Source organism: Erinaceus europaeus, chromosome 4 (assembly GCF_950295315.1).
Source record: "Erinaceus europaeus chromosome 4, mEriEur2.1, whole genome shotgun sequence".
NCBI classification, from domain to species: Eukaryota; Metazoa; Chordata; class Mammalia; order Eulipotyphla; family Erinaceidae; genus Erinaceus; species Erinaceus europaeus.
The window spans coordinates 86796671-86811752 of NC_080165.1; positions in this window are offsets into that span (position 1 = coordinate 86796671).

Sequence of the window (15082 nt, forward strand, 5' to 3'; positions counted from 1 at the left end):
GTCTATGTTGAAAGTCTCAATTGCTACAATCTACATGCTAAAAGCAAATGGGGGAGTTTGGGAAATGTTAAGAGATTCTCATTCTGTCCTCATGTCACCTCCAAGACAGGACATGTATGAACATTTGGATATAGCTGAAGGGTGGGTGCCAGTTTCACACTAGTAAGTATGTTCACCTTTTTCCTCACTACCTGTGTTTTCAATATGCATTAGAGATTAATTGTTTTCAGGAGATGAACAAGCTCTTCCATATGAAGGACTGCAAGAAAGAATTTATAATATGGGGTAAGAAAAGTTACACTGTTCTGATTTCATACTCAGCAAATTAGACAAAGACAGTGTTCTGCATTGAGTTATGGGACATAAGGCATTTGAGTTGAGCTGAGAAAATTGAAATAAAATTCTTAAGTTTATAATTTACCTCATCTGATGCTTGTAGTCTCTTACAGGGAGAGGGAAGTTATGTAAAGTTAATTGATTTGAAGAGAAGGACTCTCTGTTCTGACTCAACAGGAAAACAAGGAATTGGAACCATGGAAGGAAGCAGAGAGTGTAAGATGTTTTGTCTTGTTTCTTTAAATCTCAAAATCAAGGTTTAGGGTATCCTGAGAAAATAATTTGGGGGAAAAAGGCATACTAGGTAGAAATCTGAACCAGAGTGGTTGAAAGCTATAAAGCTAGATCACCATCAATGAGTACTCAGGAGCAGATGTATGGCCAAAAATGACTTAGAGAGATAGCCCTGTCTCTTCTAAAGTTCTTATTATGTCACTGGATTTTTATGAGAGATATATATTTGCACTTATTTTTCTCTAACCAAAAGATCAAAAGAGGATTTTTACTTTTACAACAGCAGGCTGAAGTGAAAACAGCGCTCAGGTATTTGTTTTGCACTAGCTATTAAAGAAACTGTGCAAAAAGAGAGGCACTGCCAGGAAATACTTCCTGTAGGTTGTGTGCTCGCCACAGTCCTGATTTTACTATATGTTAGTGTTATCTTGGGCTTTATGTGTTATTTTTTATGATTTAGCAGATTATGTTTTGGTTTGGGGGAACATGCAAATTTAATGGTAACTGCTTGCTTAAACGCAATTTTGTATTACGAGAGGTTTCTAGACATGCTCTATGTTCAGATGGGAAGGGTAACTGTTTGGATCATTGTTTAAGGGTTGGGAAAATGTGAGTTTTAGTGACCTCAGTATTTCTTTAAAAATTAGTCTAAGAAATTTGGTCTCAGCTGTTTCAAATTTTCTTCAATTTTACTGTGTTATGGGTGTAGCTTCAAGGAAGTAGTAGTAGTAATTAGCTTCTGGTGGGGTGCGGGGAGTGCAAAAGCCTGCCTCTCAGCTGGAATTGTGCTTCAAAATGATAAATGGGTTGAAGGGATTTTTGTGTAACTTTGACTTTTTCAAGAAAGCAGAAATCTTTGACTTCTGGAATATATAGCATGATGATTTATAACTTTTTGGTCTAATTGAGAAAAATAAAAAGGTACCATACAGACTACATTTTTAAAAGGAGGACCAACCAGGTTGAAAATTTGCATTACTATGTTTCTGACTAAAGTAGAAAAGTTTGTTTCAAAATAACCAGTCTTAGGTCCCTCAGCTATAGAGTCACTGGACTTATATACATGAGCACCTCAGTTTATTACCACATATATAGCAGTGCTCTAGTCTCTCTCTCTCTCTTTCTCATAAAAATAAGTAAATTTTGGAGTGAGCAAGATAGTTCATTCAGTTGAATTGCCTGCTTTATCATGCACTCAAACCAGGTTCAAGCCTTACCTCTACCACACTAAGGTAGGAGCTTTGGTATTTTTCCTTGTATATGTGTGTCTGCCTCTGTCTCTATCTGAAAAAGTCCTAGCATGGGGGTGGTATATATATTCATAGAAAATAATACATATATATATTCATTGAAAATAGTCAATGGATATATTGTGGTCAACAGCTTAGTTGCAGTATGCTAGGGAATTCACTGCTAAATTCATGGAATTAAAAGAAGTTTGAGGGGCCTGGTGGTGGCACACCTAGTTGAGTGTATGCATTACAATGCTCAAGGACCTGGGTTCGAGCCCCCCAGTCCCCACCTGCAGGGGGAAAGCTTCGTGAGTGTTGAAACACTGCTGCAGGTGTCTCTCTGTCTCTCTCCCTCTCTATCATCTCCTTCCCTCTTGATTTCTGGCTGTCTCCATCCAATAAATAAAGATGAATGAAAAAATTTTTTTAAAAAAAATGCCATAGACTGGGAGTATGGACCGACCAGTCAAGCGGGGAAGTAAATACAGAAGCCAGACCTTCTACTACCTTCTGCAACCCACAACGACCCTGGGTCCATGCTCCCAGAGGGATAGAGAATGGGAAAGCTATCAGGGGAGGGGGTGGGATATGGAGATTGGGTAGTGGGAATTGTGTGGAGTTGTACCCCTCTTACCCTATGGTTTTGTTAATTAATCCTTTCTTAAATAAAAAAATAAAAATAAAGAGAATGGGAAAGCTATCAGGGGATGGGATGGGATATGGAGATTGGGTAGTGGGAATTGTGTGGAGTTGTACTCCTCCTACCCTATGGTTTTGTTGATTTATCCTTTCTTAAATAAAAAATAAATTTTAAAAATGCCATAAAAAAGAAGTTTGAGTTAATGCATTCAATTTAGACCATAGACTTCACAATGGATTAATCCAGTTATGGATTAATTTTTAGTTATTTATTTCTGGGAATGCTTTTAATTTTTAATTTGTGTATATTTTTCTTTCTTTTTTTTATTAGTGACTTAATATTAATCCACAAAGTTATAAGATAACAGGGAGATAACTCTGCCCCGTTCCCACCACCAGAGGTCTGTATCCCCATCCCCTCCACTGGAAATTACAGGAGCACTCCCAAGGTTAAAGATATGGATTGACCACCATTTCTACAACCATATATCTATATTTTTCTCCATGGTTCTGCCCTCTCCTCCTTTCCAAACCACACCCCTACCTATTTCAGTTTTCAAATGTTCCTCCTTTTTTCTTCATCTCTTGATGGAGTTGGTGTTCAGGGCCCTCTGGTTGTCTTCCATTATCATTTCTCCCCTTCTGGGAGTGTTGTATGCTTTACATTGGGTTCTAGTTCTCCCCCGCCAAGAGAATTGGATCAGTCCAGTTAGTTTCGCGGGCCTTCCTTGGCCCTGCCCCTAGGAACCCCGCCAGAGTTAGAGAGTTCCATGGTTAGGGAGTTCTGGAGTTGGAGAGTTCCAGAGTTAGAGAGAGTGCTTGCGCTGCCGCAAAGAGACAGCAGAGTTCTGTTTGGTGATTAGTTTGGTTTATTTTGTGAATCGTTGTTCCTGAATAAAGAAATACAGCTTCCCTGCCCAGCCATTGTCTCCGCGTCTCTGTTACCCGCCCATGAAGCTAGCCCGGCCAGCTGGAGCCTACGAATTTTAACAACATGGGAGTATGGACTAAAACTCTTCCTGGGGTGCAGAAGGTGGCAGTTCTGGCCTCTACAACTGCCTCTCCACTGGGCATGGGTGCCCAGCAGATCAATTCATACACACAGCCTGTTTCCAACTCCCCCTGGTGAAACAGAACTCTGGAAAGCCAAGGCGTCAGGATACATTGGTGTGCCATACACCCAGGGAAGTCAAGACAGAATCATGATAGCCTGTTATTTGTTGTCTTGGGGAAGAATCTGATCTGGTCACTCTTACTCCATGGCTACATTTCCTGGTAGTCCTCCACTTTAACATCTTTAGTTACTTGATTATCTCTACACTGATTTTTAAAAATTCTTTATGCATATTTCAGTGATGGTTTATAAGACTCTTAATACAATGTTTCTAGCCAATTGCTAAAATATTAGTAGATAAATATGATCTGAATTTTATGAGTAGTTCAAATGAAGGTAAAGAAAATGTTATTTGTCTAGTCTTAGACATTAGAAAAAAAATCAGTAGATTGATATTCTACTACATTTTACCTGATACTAGGTCCTATCCATTGGTTTCTAAAGATATAACCTCATAAGGAAAATGTGATAATGACTTCTGTCAGTAAGCTATATTGCATCTGGATACCCCCAACACATGGATACCCCCAACTACCTTATTGTAGTTAGACTTTTCTTTGAAGTGTTGGATGCCTTATATTCCATAACTAGACTAAGTTTCCAGTATGCCATGTTGTTGTTTTCGCCGGGCTGGCTTCATGGGCAGGTAACAGACGACCAGGGACTCATGGCTGAGCTATACGCAGTATCTCTTTATTCATGCAGGACACAACGCAATCTATACCAAGCTAAGCTAAACTTACTACTACAAACAATCTTGTCCTTATAAATATACTAGCCCAGTAGGGTGGGAACAGGATGCGACGCAGAGAGGGTGGAGAGAAAAGTGACTGGTGAAAATCAGGGTATGACAAGGAGAGGGGGCGGAGCAGGCAAGAATTCTATCACTGAACCACCAATGCCCTAGAGGGAGGGTGGTGCTTGTTAACAGAGGTTATGTAAATAGAATACATTGTTATGTAAATAGAATGCAGGGGGGATTAAACCAAATGAAACAGAAGGGGTTTTTAAAAGCATACCAACAATTCCCCCTTTCTTTTTAACTATTTGCCATAGTATCAGGATTGTGGGGTGAACAGAAACCTATATCGTACAGGCATTTTCAAAACAACTGGCATAAGACATGGAAAACAAAATAGGCAAACAGCAATAACCAAGTGTGATGCCAAGGGGAACGTTTCTTGCCTCAAAGGGCAAGGCCTAGCAGGCGAAAGGGCATTTCTTGCCTCTGGGAGCGCTTCATGCCTCTGGGGGCATCTCTTGCCTCAAAGGGCGTTTCCTGCCTCTGTGGGCATAACCTAATAAGGAGGGGGAGTTTTCTGACTCTGGGGACAGAGCCTGCAGGCGAGGATACATGGTCTATAAAGCCTCAAGGCAATTGGCTGAAGTTAGTCTTTGAGAAACACAGCAGCGTGTACCAGTAAGTCCGATGGAGGTGTCAGTCCAAAGTAGCTGGCCACAGAAGAAAATGCCAAGGGATGAAACGCTGCATGTCTGTCTCGATGGGGAATGTTGGCCACCAGAATTCTGCTTTCCTGTAGAGAGTGATCTTTGGAGTCTGTGAATGTTTCTTCAGGTCATGCCAGGTTACATCATTGGTTTCCGATGGTGCATTGTAGTCATTCCATCTTGTGGGCGATGTCAGAGAACAGGGGTCCAAATGGATTTCCGGGAATTCCATTCGAGTAGATGCTTTTTCATGTGGAGACTTGACAGCTGAAATTCACTTACTTGTCAAACAAAACTTGTAGCAGATTAGAAGTTTACTATAATTGATAACTCCATTATAATTGGAAGTCCTTTCTAGTATGATTTTAAGGTTGTTTAAACAGTTTAATCTCAATAAAATGTGGAAAGGTAAACAGAAGAATCACGGTTAAAAGCTTCAGGCATGAGAATAATTAACATAATCATTTCACTATCTGCTCCACCCATAAATCATACCCTTTCAGGATTAAATGTTTCAGATTTATGCCAAGACGTAAAAAGGAAATCAAAGGAGGGAAAAAACAATTTTTTGGATTGTTTCTGGATGTCTCTAGAAATCATGGCTGCGTCCAGCATTTTTTTTTTTAAGTCAATGTCAAACAAAATTTTAGTCATTCAAATCACTCTCTTATGAAACAGATCTCACCATGTAGTATCATGAGTCCCCGGAGGGTGTCCTAGTCCAAAAAGCTCTTCAAAATTCCATTTAGGGTGCTTCTGACTGTTCCTGCTAGATTGCTTCAGGCACCCATTTTTAAAAGTGTCTTCCCATCGAAGAAAGAATCCAATCAGGAGAGTAGAACTAACCACGTGTCTCCATTCTTGGGGACTGCCAGGGTACTGGAGAACGCTCCTCAAATTGGAGTAGTCCTTCTCCATGGGAAACATGTGAGAAGAAGTCCAGAAAGTCCCAGTGGAAATCTCCATGCATATCCCAAGGTCTACGATGGTCATAAAGAACCAAATTGTGGCCCGGAGCAAAATGCAGTCCTTCTCCTCGGGAAACATGGGCGAGGGAATCCAGAAAGTCCAAGGAGAAATCTCAGTGCATCTCCCAAGCTCTATGATTAGGGTCACAAGAAACCAAAGTTCCCGGTCAGGGAAACAAAGTGTGGCCCAGAGCAAAATGTTCCAGAGACAGAGTAACTGTCTCATGATGAAACAGTAGAGGCTTTGGCAAACCTCTTTATATGTAGAAGAGAAGACCATAGTGCATAGGTAGGCAAAGTCTTCACTTATCTGGGAGTTGCGCAGGTCTGGTCCCACGTTGTAGGCGCCATAATGTTGTTTTCACCCGGCTGGCTTCACGGGCGGGTAACAGACGACCAGGGACTCATGGTTGAGCTATACGCAGTATCTCTTTATTCATGCAGGACACAACGCAATCTATACCAAGCTAAGCTAAACTCACTACTACAAACAATCTTGTCCTTATAAATATACTAGCCCAGTAGGGTGGGAACAGGATGCGACGCAGAGAGGGTGGAGAGAAAAGTGACTGGTGAAAATCAGGGTATGACAAGGAGAGGGGGCGGAGCAGGCAAGAATTCTGTCACTCAACCACCAATGCCCTGGAGGGAGGGTGGTGCTTGTTAACAGAGGTTATGTAAATAGAATGCAAGGGGGATTAAACCAAATGAAACAGAAGGGGTTTTTAAAAGCATACCAACACCATGTTTTGTCAAAAGCAGAGAAAGAGATCTTCAGCCTGATTCAACAGCTTTTGAAGCTTCCCCCCCTTCATGTGGGGATGAGGGACTTAAACCCGGGGTTTTGCATGTGATAACTAGTGTACTTTACTAGCTATACCACTTCCTTGCACCAAGAGTGTGCAATTTTCAAAAATAAAGTTTTATAGTAGATAATGTACATTCAGATATTCCAGCTATATATTTTGGCAAGTCTGTCTACAGTGCTTTATTAGGTTGTCATAATCATTTATCCTGATTCTGTCATCTAACTACAGTCCAGTTCTGTCAGTACTTTCATGCTTGTGTTCTTTTCCGCACTCCCATATACCTCCGAAAATGTGACTTTTAAATATCAAATATCGGTGTCAGAATTACTTGGTTTTGGTTAGATAATACTCAAAATGGTGAATTCTTGAAGGATTTGAATTTAAGTAGTGGTTTCTGGTTAATTCATACAGTAGCTCTAAAATTTGATGAATTTAAACAGCTTATTACCACATAGATTCTATGGTTAAGAACCCCAACAGAATTTGGCTGGGAGGGTTTTCAACTTCAGGGTCTTTACCAAGGGTATAATCAAGGTGCCAACTAGGACCAGAGTCCACTGTCATAGTTCATTTGGGGAGAGGTTTAATCTTTAGTTCATTTATTAATTGGCTTGTTGATTGGTTGTCAAAATTCCATTACTCTAGACTCTTGGAATAAGAGCCACCGTTCTGTTATACACAGAAGAAAAGTCATCCTTCCCCCTTCCTGAGTTCTGATATTGGGCAATTGGACAAATTAACATCACACATATTAGTAGGAGAAAAAGACAAAATTTAATAATACATACAAAGAGTTTATATTACTATAAATTCTAGACTATAGAGGGCAAAGAGTATATACCCTGTACAAGGGACCTGGGACATTGAAAAGAGGTGAGGCTCTTACATGATGAGGAAAGGATTGCTTCATCTATAAGAGTAAAAAAAGTGGATTTATCAAAGAGAGCATATTATGAGATAACTAGTAGCTCCCAACTGATACTCTCCAACCAGATTCCTTTAAGTCACTGGAAAGAGAAGTGGTCACTTTTTCATTTAAGAATAGGACAAAGAGGGAGGTTGGGCAGTAACAAAGTGGGTTAAGCGCACATGGTGCCAAGTGCAAGGAACAGTGTAAGGATCCAGGTTAGAGTCCCTGGCTCTCCACCTGCAGGGGAGTCACTTCACAGGTGGTGAAGCAGGTCTGCAGTTGTCTTTCTCTCCCCCTCTCTGTATTCCCCTCCTCTCTCCATTTCTCTCTGTCCTATCCAACAACAACAACATCAATAATTACAATAATAAAACAACAAGGACAACAAAAGGGAAAATAAATAAATATATATTTTTTTAAATAGGACAAAGACATTAGGGAAAAGGTGAGGAGAATTTCTCCATAGTCTCTAGGGCTTTGGTTAACCTTATTCCCATATGCCAATATGACATGTTAGAAATTTCCTAGTCTGAATATATTAGAAACAAAAACAAAAACAAAACAAAAACAAAAAAAACCCTGTATATTTTACCCCTTTTGGAAAACCCACAGTTCCTCATTAACTATTATCTGAGAACCATTCTGGTTTCTTAGCCACCTTGACCCCTTCGACATGACAGTTTGCCTCATCAAGATGTGCAAGCCAAGGAGGCAATAGGGTTCAGCAAGATAAAGTCAGTTCATAACTTAAGCATGGAAATGATTCTGTCACTTTTGCATCCTCTCTCTCTCTCTCTCTCTCTCTCCCTCCCTCCCTCCCTCCCTTTCCCTTCCTCTCTCCCTCCCTCCCTCTCTCTCTCTCTCTCCTCCCACTAGGGTTATCACTGGGCTTGGTGCCAGCTAAGGAAATCCACTGTTCCCACTTGCCTTATTTTTCTTTCTCTTCTTAGGATAGAGAGAAATTGAGAGCCAAGGGAGATTGCTTCACTGCTCAAGAAACTTCCACCTATAGAGGTGAGAAGGGCTAGTGGAAGCCCCAGAGGAGCTAGAACTCGCAGTCCTTGGCAAATGTGCACGTAGCCAGGTGTGCCACCTCCCAGCCCCCCTTATTTATTTTATTATTTTATCTATTTATTTATTATATAGAAACAGAAAGACAGAAAGAAATTCAGAGTGAAGGGGGAGATAGAAAGGGAAAGAGACACATGTAGTAGTGCTTCAGGTAGAAACTGGGGGCTTGAACTTGCATCCTTGCATACTGTAACATGAGTACTCAACCAAGTGCATCACCACCAAGCCCCCTTCTCTCTCTTTTAAACAAAGCACTACTCAACTCTAGCTTATGGTGGTGCTCAGATTGAAATCTGGACCATCTCATGTCTCAGGAACAAACTATACTTAAGGATAGAATTTATAAGAGGGTATGATTACCAGGAGGCAGCAGTCATCAAAAGCAATCTTTGAACTGATGCTTAGCACAATACTTAATCAGGAAAAACAAACACAAACAAAAGCCTATACTGGAATCCTTTAATCTCTTCATGTAATGATGATGGTGGTGGTTAAAAGTTTCCTTCAAAAAACCTTGAGTCTTTGTCTTCATTCTACATGTGCACTCAACGAGGTTCACCACCACTGAGACACTTCTTTGTCTTCATTCTATATTTTGAAGTATAACATAAAAGTGAAATTCTTGGCTCAACACACTCTAAATTGGCAGAGTAATAGTTCAACAAAAATCTTTCATTAAAGAGTTACTTATAAGTCAGAGAGATGTCTTAATGTTAGAGTGCTTGCCTTGCATACCTGAAGTCCTGGGTTCAACTTGAGTATCACAAGAAAGTAAAAATGATAATTAAAAAAAAGGTAAGTAATGCTTCATGGCTGATGGCTGCTTTGTACTCCCTCCCTCTTTGCATTCCCTCCTTCTCTCTTTATTGTTATTTGGAATTCTGTCTCTTCTCACTCATAAGGAAAGAACAAAGAATACTTATTAGAAATGAGTAACACTAACACCCAAGCTGAGATGACTTATTCTAAACCCAGGAGAATTATATGATATTGAAAACAAGACAAAACAAACAAAAACAAGGCCAAGTGGAAATAGGCATCAGTCATTCCTTGATAGGGAAGATGGAAAGGACCAGAGAAGTTACCAAAATAATAATAATAAATACATAAAACATATATGGTGAGAAGATTAATGAAGTAAAGAGTCTAGGTTAGAAACTCACTAGAACTTCACCTCACCTTGTTAAATCTTTAGCTTTTTTTTTTTTTTCGAAATCACTATAAGCTGATTTTTTCAGAGAGAGACAGGGAGGCAAGGAAAGGGAGAGGGAAAGAAAACACTGCACCAAAGTTTCCTCCAATACCATGGGGGACAGGCTCGAAGCTTGGTCACACACAAGGCAAAGCAGTTCACTATCCACATGAAATATTCTGTCAACTCCTTATTGACCTCTTAACTACGTTTTGTCAGCCTTGAGTCTCTGAGCTGCTGTTCTATGCAAACATTCTCTCCACTAGGGAACACCTTATTGTCATAGCTGGGATTTTGTGCTTATTATTTCCACCTAAATGCTCCTCTGTTGGCCTAGTAGTTCTCAGGAATTAATTAGTTAACTGGGGTTGACATTGCATTCAAATTTTATTCCAAGGATTCTCACATTTTGCAACACATGCATTCTAAAAGACTCATCATGTTTTTTTATGAAACGGGAAATAAGTTTGGCAACAGATAAAACATATCCCTATGGGCCCTCCCTCTTTGTATGAATGTTCCGGTGTCTTATGACACTTGGTTGTACTGGTGACATCACTTCATATTCAAAGGAACTGCTTCTTTGTATTCTCTAGAAAACTAAAATGTACAAAATCCTTCATAAACAGGCAGTTTTGTGGATTTGGGAATTAAAGTTTAGCCAAGAAATGAATAATGAAGCAGTACTACTTAGATGTTTTTTGTTTGTGTTTTGTCACAGTCATGAGTCAACTTTCTTGTTAAACAATCCGTAAACAATTGAGATAACACTTTTCATGCCATATGTATACATTAGCTTTCAGGGAACAAGGTTATTTTTCCAGTTTTATTATTTCCAGAGAAAAGCCAAAAGAATACCTACCGGACCCATTTAGAGTGTTTTGTTCCCTTGAACTCCACCACCTTGCCTTTTTTTCTCCACCACCTTCTCCATACAGGTACTGCTGACCAGTAGTGAAAAGATGAAAAGAATCAGGATGCCTGCGAGACTCATTATACTAAGAATATTGTTCTCCCCCACCACCCCCCACTTTACAGGGGATTTATGATTTATAGTACAGTTATTGACAAGTAAGTACAGCCTTTTATTTCCCCATGGTAAGTGTCTGCAAGACTCTTTCTTTTCCAACCTAGTTTCTTTTCCACCATCATTTACCAGGGGCCCAGAGTCCCTCTATTCCATTCCTTTCGCACATTCCCCAGAGTCCTTTGAGTGTGGTATGTTGTAAGAAACCATGTTTTCTTAATTTACACCTGACCTTTGAGATAGGAGTCATCCCACATCGATGATAAAGAAATTAATGAAGCCAAGACTGAGAATTTCAGGCCCAGGTCACCCAAATAATAAGTGGACAATTAATTCCACATTTAATAAACTAGCTATAGATGAACCCCAAATCCATGATCTTTCTACTGTACCACGCTACTCATGTAGTTTTTATTTTTGTGAGTTTTGAATTACTTTTATTGCTTTCTTGCATTACTTGTCCCTAATTTGAATCCTACTAACAACAAAACCAAAAGATATGTTCTTCCCTATCCTATTTCTCCCATCAACAAAAATAAGTAAAAGGAGTCATAATATTTTTTACCAAGTCATATTTTTATAATAAATTGTTACTCAGGGAACATTGTTTCACAAGACTATTGTTGTCACAGTATACAATTTCATATCTGCCCAAGATATGTATCAGCCAAGCTGTTTGTCCTACCACCATCTCATTACACCATAGTGCACTGGGACCCCAACTATGTGGAATCTATCTTTTGTGCCAAGGATTAAAGATCCTGGCATGTGCTAGCCTCGTATATATTAGAACTTTTTTTAAAAGATTTTTTTAGTTGTTTATTATTGCAGAAACAGAGAGAAATTGAGAGGGGGAGATAGAAAAAGAGACAGAGAGATACCTGCAGCTATGCTTCACTACTCATGAAGCATTCCCCCTGCAGCTGGGGACCAGGGACTTGAACCTGGGTCTTTATGCTCTGTAAAGTGTACACTTAACCAGGTATGCCATTGCCTAGCCCCTGTTAGAACCTTTCTTTTAAAAATTATTTTGAGGAAATACTGACAAACCATAGGCTAAGAGGGGTACAACTCCACATAATTCCCACCACCAGAACTCTGTATCCCATCCCCTCCCCTGATAGCTTTCCTGTTCGTTAACTCTGTGGGAGTGTGGACCCAGTGTCACTATGGGGTGCAGAAAGTGGGAGGTCTGGCTTCTGTAATTGTTTCCCTGCTGAACATGGGCATTGGCAGGACAATCCATATTCCCAGCCTGTCTCTCTCTTTCCCTAGTGGGGCATGGCTCTGGGGAAGCAGAGCTCCAGGACACATAGGTGGGGTCATCTGCCCAGGAAAGTCCAGTTGGCATCATGTTAGCATCTGGAATGTGGTGGCTGAAAAAGAGTTAACATATGAAGTCATACAAATTGTTGATTAATTATGAGCCTAAAGGCAGATGGAGATTTGGGGTCTCTGTTTTGAAGATAGCTAGTAGGCCTATTTTAGATATATTCCAGAGGGCCCATGACTATACTAGTTTTTTCCTGAGCCTGACCTCTGAGATGCAGGTAGACCCAAGTTACTGTCTGAGGGATGGTGTCATAGCTGGAAAAAGGGCTAGAAAGCTTAGAACTTTTAAGAAATTTAAATTGATCACAGTTTTATTGATGTTTCAACTAATATTTTCAAGAAGGCATAATTTTTTAAAATTAGAATTCACAATCAGGTAAAATAGATCACCTATATAGTTTGCCAGCTATTCTATGTGCTCAGTCCAGATTTAGGTGTGACCCTCACAGCATTCAGGAAGCTTTGGTGCTGTGGTATTTCCCCAACCCCTAGCCAACCTCCTCCTTTCCCAATTAATCTGAGAAAGGCAAACCAAAGCAATGAAGCCCCAGTGATGACTAAAATAAATAAATAAATAAATAAATAAAGCAAGCAGTAGTCTGGGAGATGGTCCCAAGTTCAATTCCTGGCAGCACATGTACAAGAGTGATGTCTAGTCTTTCCCTCTCTCTATCTTTCTAATTTTCTATTGAAAATATTAATATAATTTTTGAATTTTCTATTATTGAAAATATTAGTTGAAACATCAGTAAAACTGTGATCAATTTAAATTTCTTAAAAGTTCTAAGCTTTCTAGCCTTCTTTTTTTTTTTACCAAAGCATTGCTCAACTCTGGCTTATAGTAGTGGCGGGGGTGGGAGGTGGGGATGGGGGGTGAAAGGGTGGAGGGTTGAAAGGGAGACTTCATAGCCTCAGGCATGAGAATCTCTTTGCATAACCATTATGCTATCTCTCCACCCCCGCTTTGTTTTTATAAAGAACTTCCTTAATACTTGTTTTTGCTACCTGAAAGACATCGAAAACATATTTCCACTTTTGTGATACTAGGTCAAAAGTCAAAATAATATCCGGAATTTGTTTTGCAGTAGCCATTATAGAGATAGTTCTAAGCAATCAAGCTCCTTTCAATTATTCTAATATTTGGGAATTATTTTAATACTGTCTATACCACATTATTATTAATGGACCAGAGTAAGGATCCCAGTTCGAGCCCCTGGCTCCCCACCTGCAGGGAGGGGTCACATTACAAACAGTGAAGCAGGTTTGCAGGTATCTATCTTTCTCCAGCCTCTCTGTCTTCCCCTCTGTCTTGATTTTTCTCTGTCCTATTCAACAACAGCAATAACAACAACAAGGGCAACAAGGAAACAAAATGGGGGAAAAAGCGGCCTCCAGAAGTAGTAGATTCATAGTGTAGGCACCGAGCCCCACTGATAACCCTGGCGGATATATATATATATATCATCTAGATTTTATGTTAATTTGAGTTCGGAGCTGAGGAGTATGTTGATGAGAACCAAATGACTTTATAGACCATGTCTTTAAGGAACTGTAGTTGTTTTTTTAAAATTTTTTAAAATATTTATTCCCTTTTGTTGCCCTTGTTATTTTATTGTTGTAGTTAGTGATGTCATCATTGTTGGATAGGACAGAGAGAAATGGAGAGAGGAGGGGAAGACAGAGAAGGAGAGAGAAAGACACCTGCAGATCTGCTTCACCGCTTGTGAAGCGACTCTCTTGTAGGTGGGGAGCCAGGGGCTCGAACCTGGCTCCTTAAGCTGCTCTTTGTGCTTTGCGCCACCTGCGATTAACACGCTGTGATACCGCCCAACTTCAGGAGCTGTAGTGTTTTATATTTCCTTTTATTTACTACTCTTTTGTAAAGCCAGGACCTCATGCATATTCACCATTCCCAGACTGACCATTTTATCAAATAAAGAGAGTGACAGACAGCACAGCACCAAGACTTCCCCTGGTGCAGTGGAATAGAGGTCTGAACCTGGACCATGGGTTTGGCAAGGCATGTAGCTAATCTGGTAAGCTCTGTCTCCAAACCCTGGCCTTTCACATTTTCTTTGTTTCTTGTTCCTTTATCAAATCACTGCACTCTAATCCCTTGATTACTACAGGGAATAGTAGAGAGAGCAAAACATAGCAGCATCCTACTTTTTTTTTTTTTTTTTTCCTCCAGGGTTATTGCTAGGGCTCGGTGCCTGCACTATGAATTCACTACTCTTGGAGAACATTTTTCCCATTTTGTTGCCATTGCTGTTGTTGTTGTTGGATAGGACAGAGAGAAATCGAGAGAGGAAGGGGAGACAGAGAGGGGAGGGAAAGACAGCTGCAGACCTGCTTCACCTCTTGTGAAGCGAACTCCCTGCTGGTGGGGAGAGGGTGGGGAGATCAAAGTGGGATCCTTACAGGGGTCCTTGTGCTCTGTGTCATGTGCGCTTAACCCGCTGCGTTACCACCCGGCCGCCAGTATTTCACTTCTTATTAAGATTTCCTAGAGGGGTTGGCATAGTGGCACACCTGGTTGAGTGCACATGTTACAATGTGCAAGGACCTGGGTTCAAGCCCCTGGTCCCCACCTGTGAGGGGTTGGGGGGTGGAGCTTCACAAGTGGTGAAGCAGGGTTGCAGGTGTCTATCTCCCTCTTCCTCTCAATTTCTGGCTGTCTCTATCCAATAAATAAATAAAAAGACAATTAAAAAATATTTCCTAGACCAGGAATGAACAGGTAGTACATAAGGCAGATCTTTATGCCTG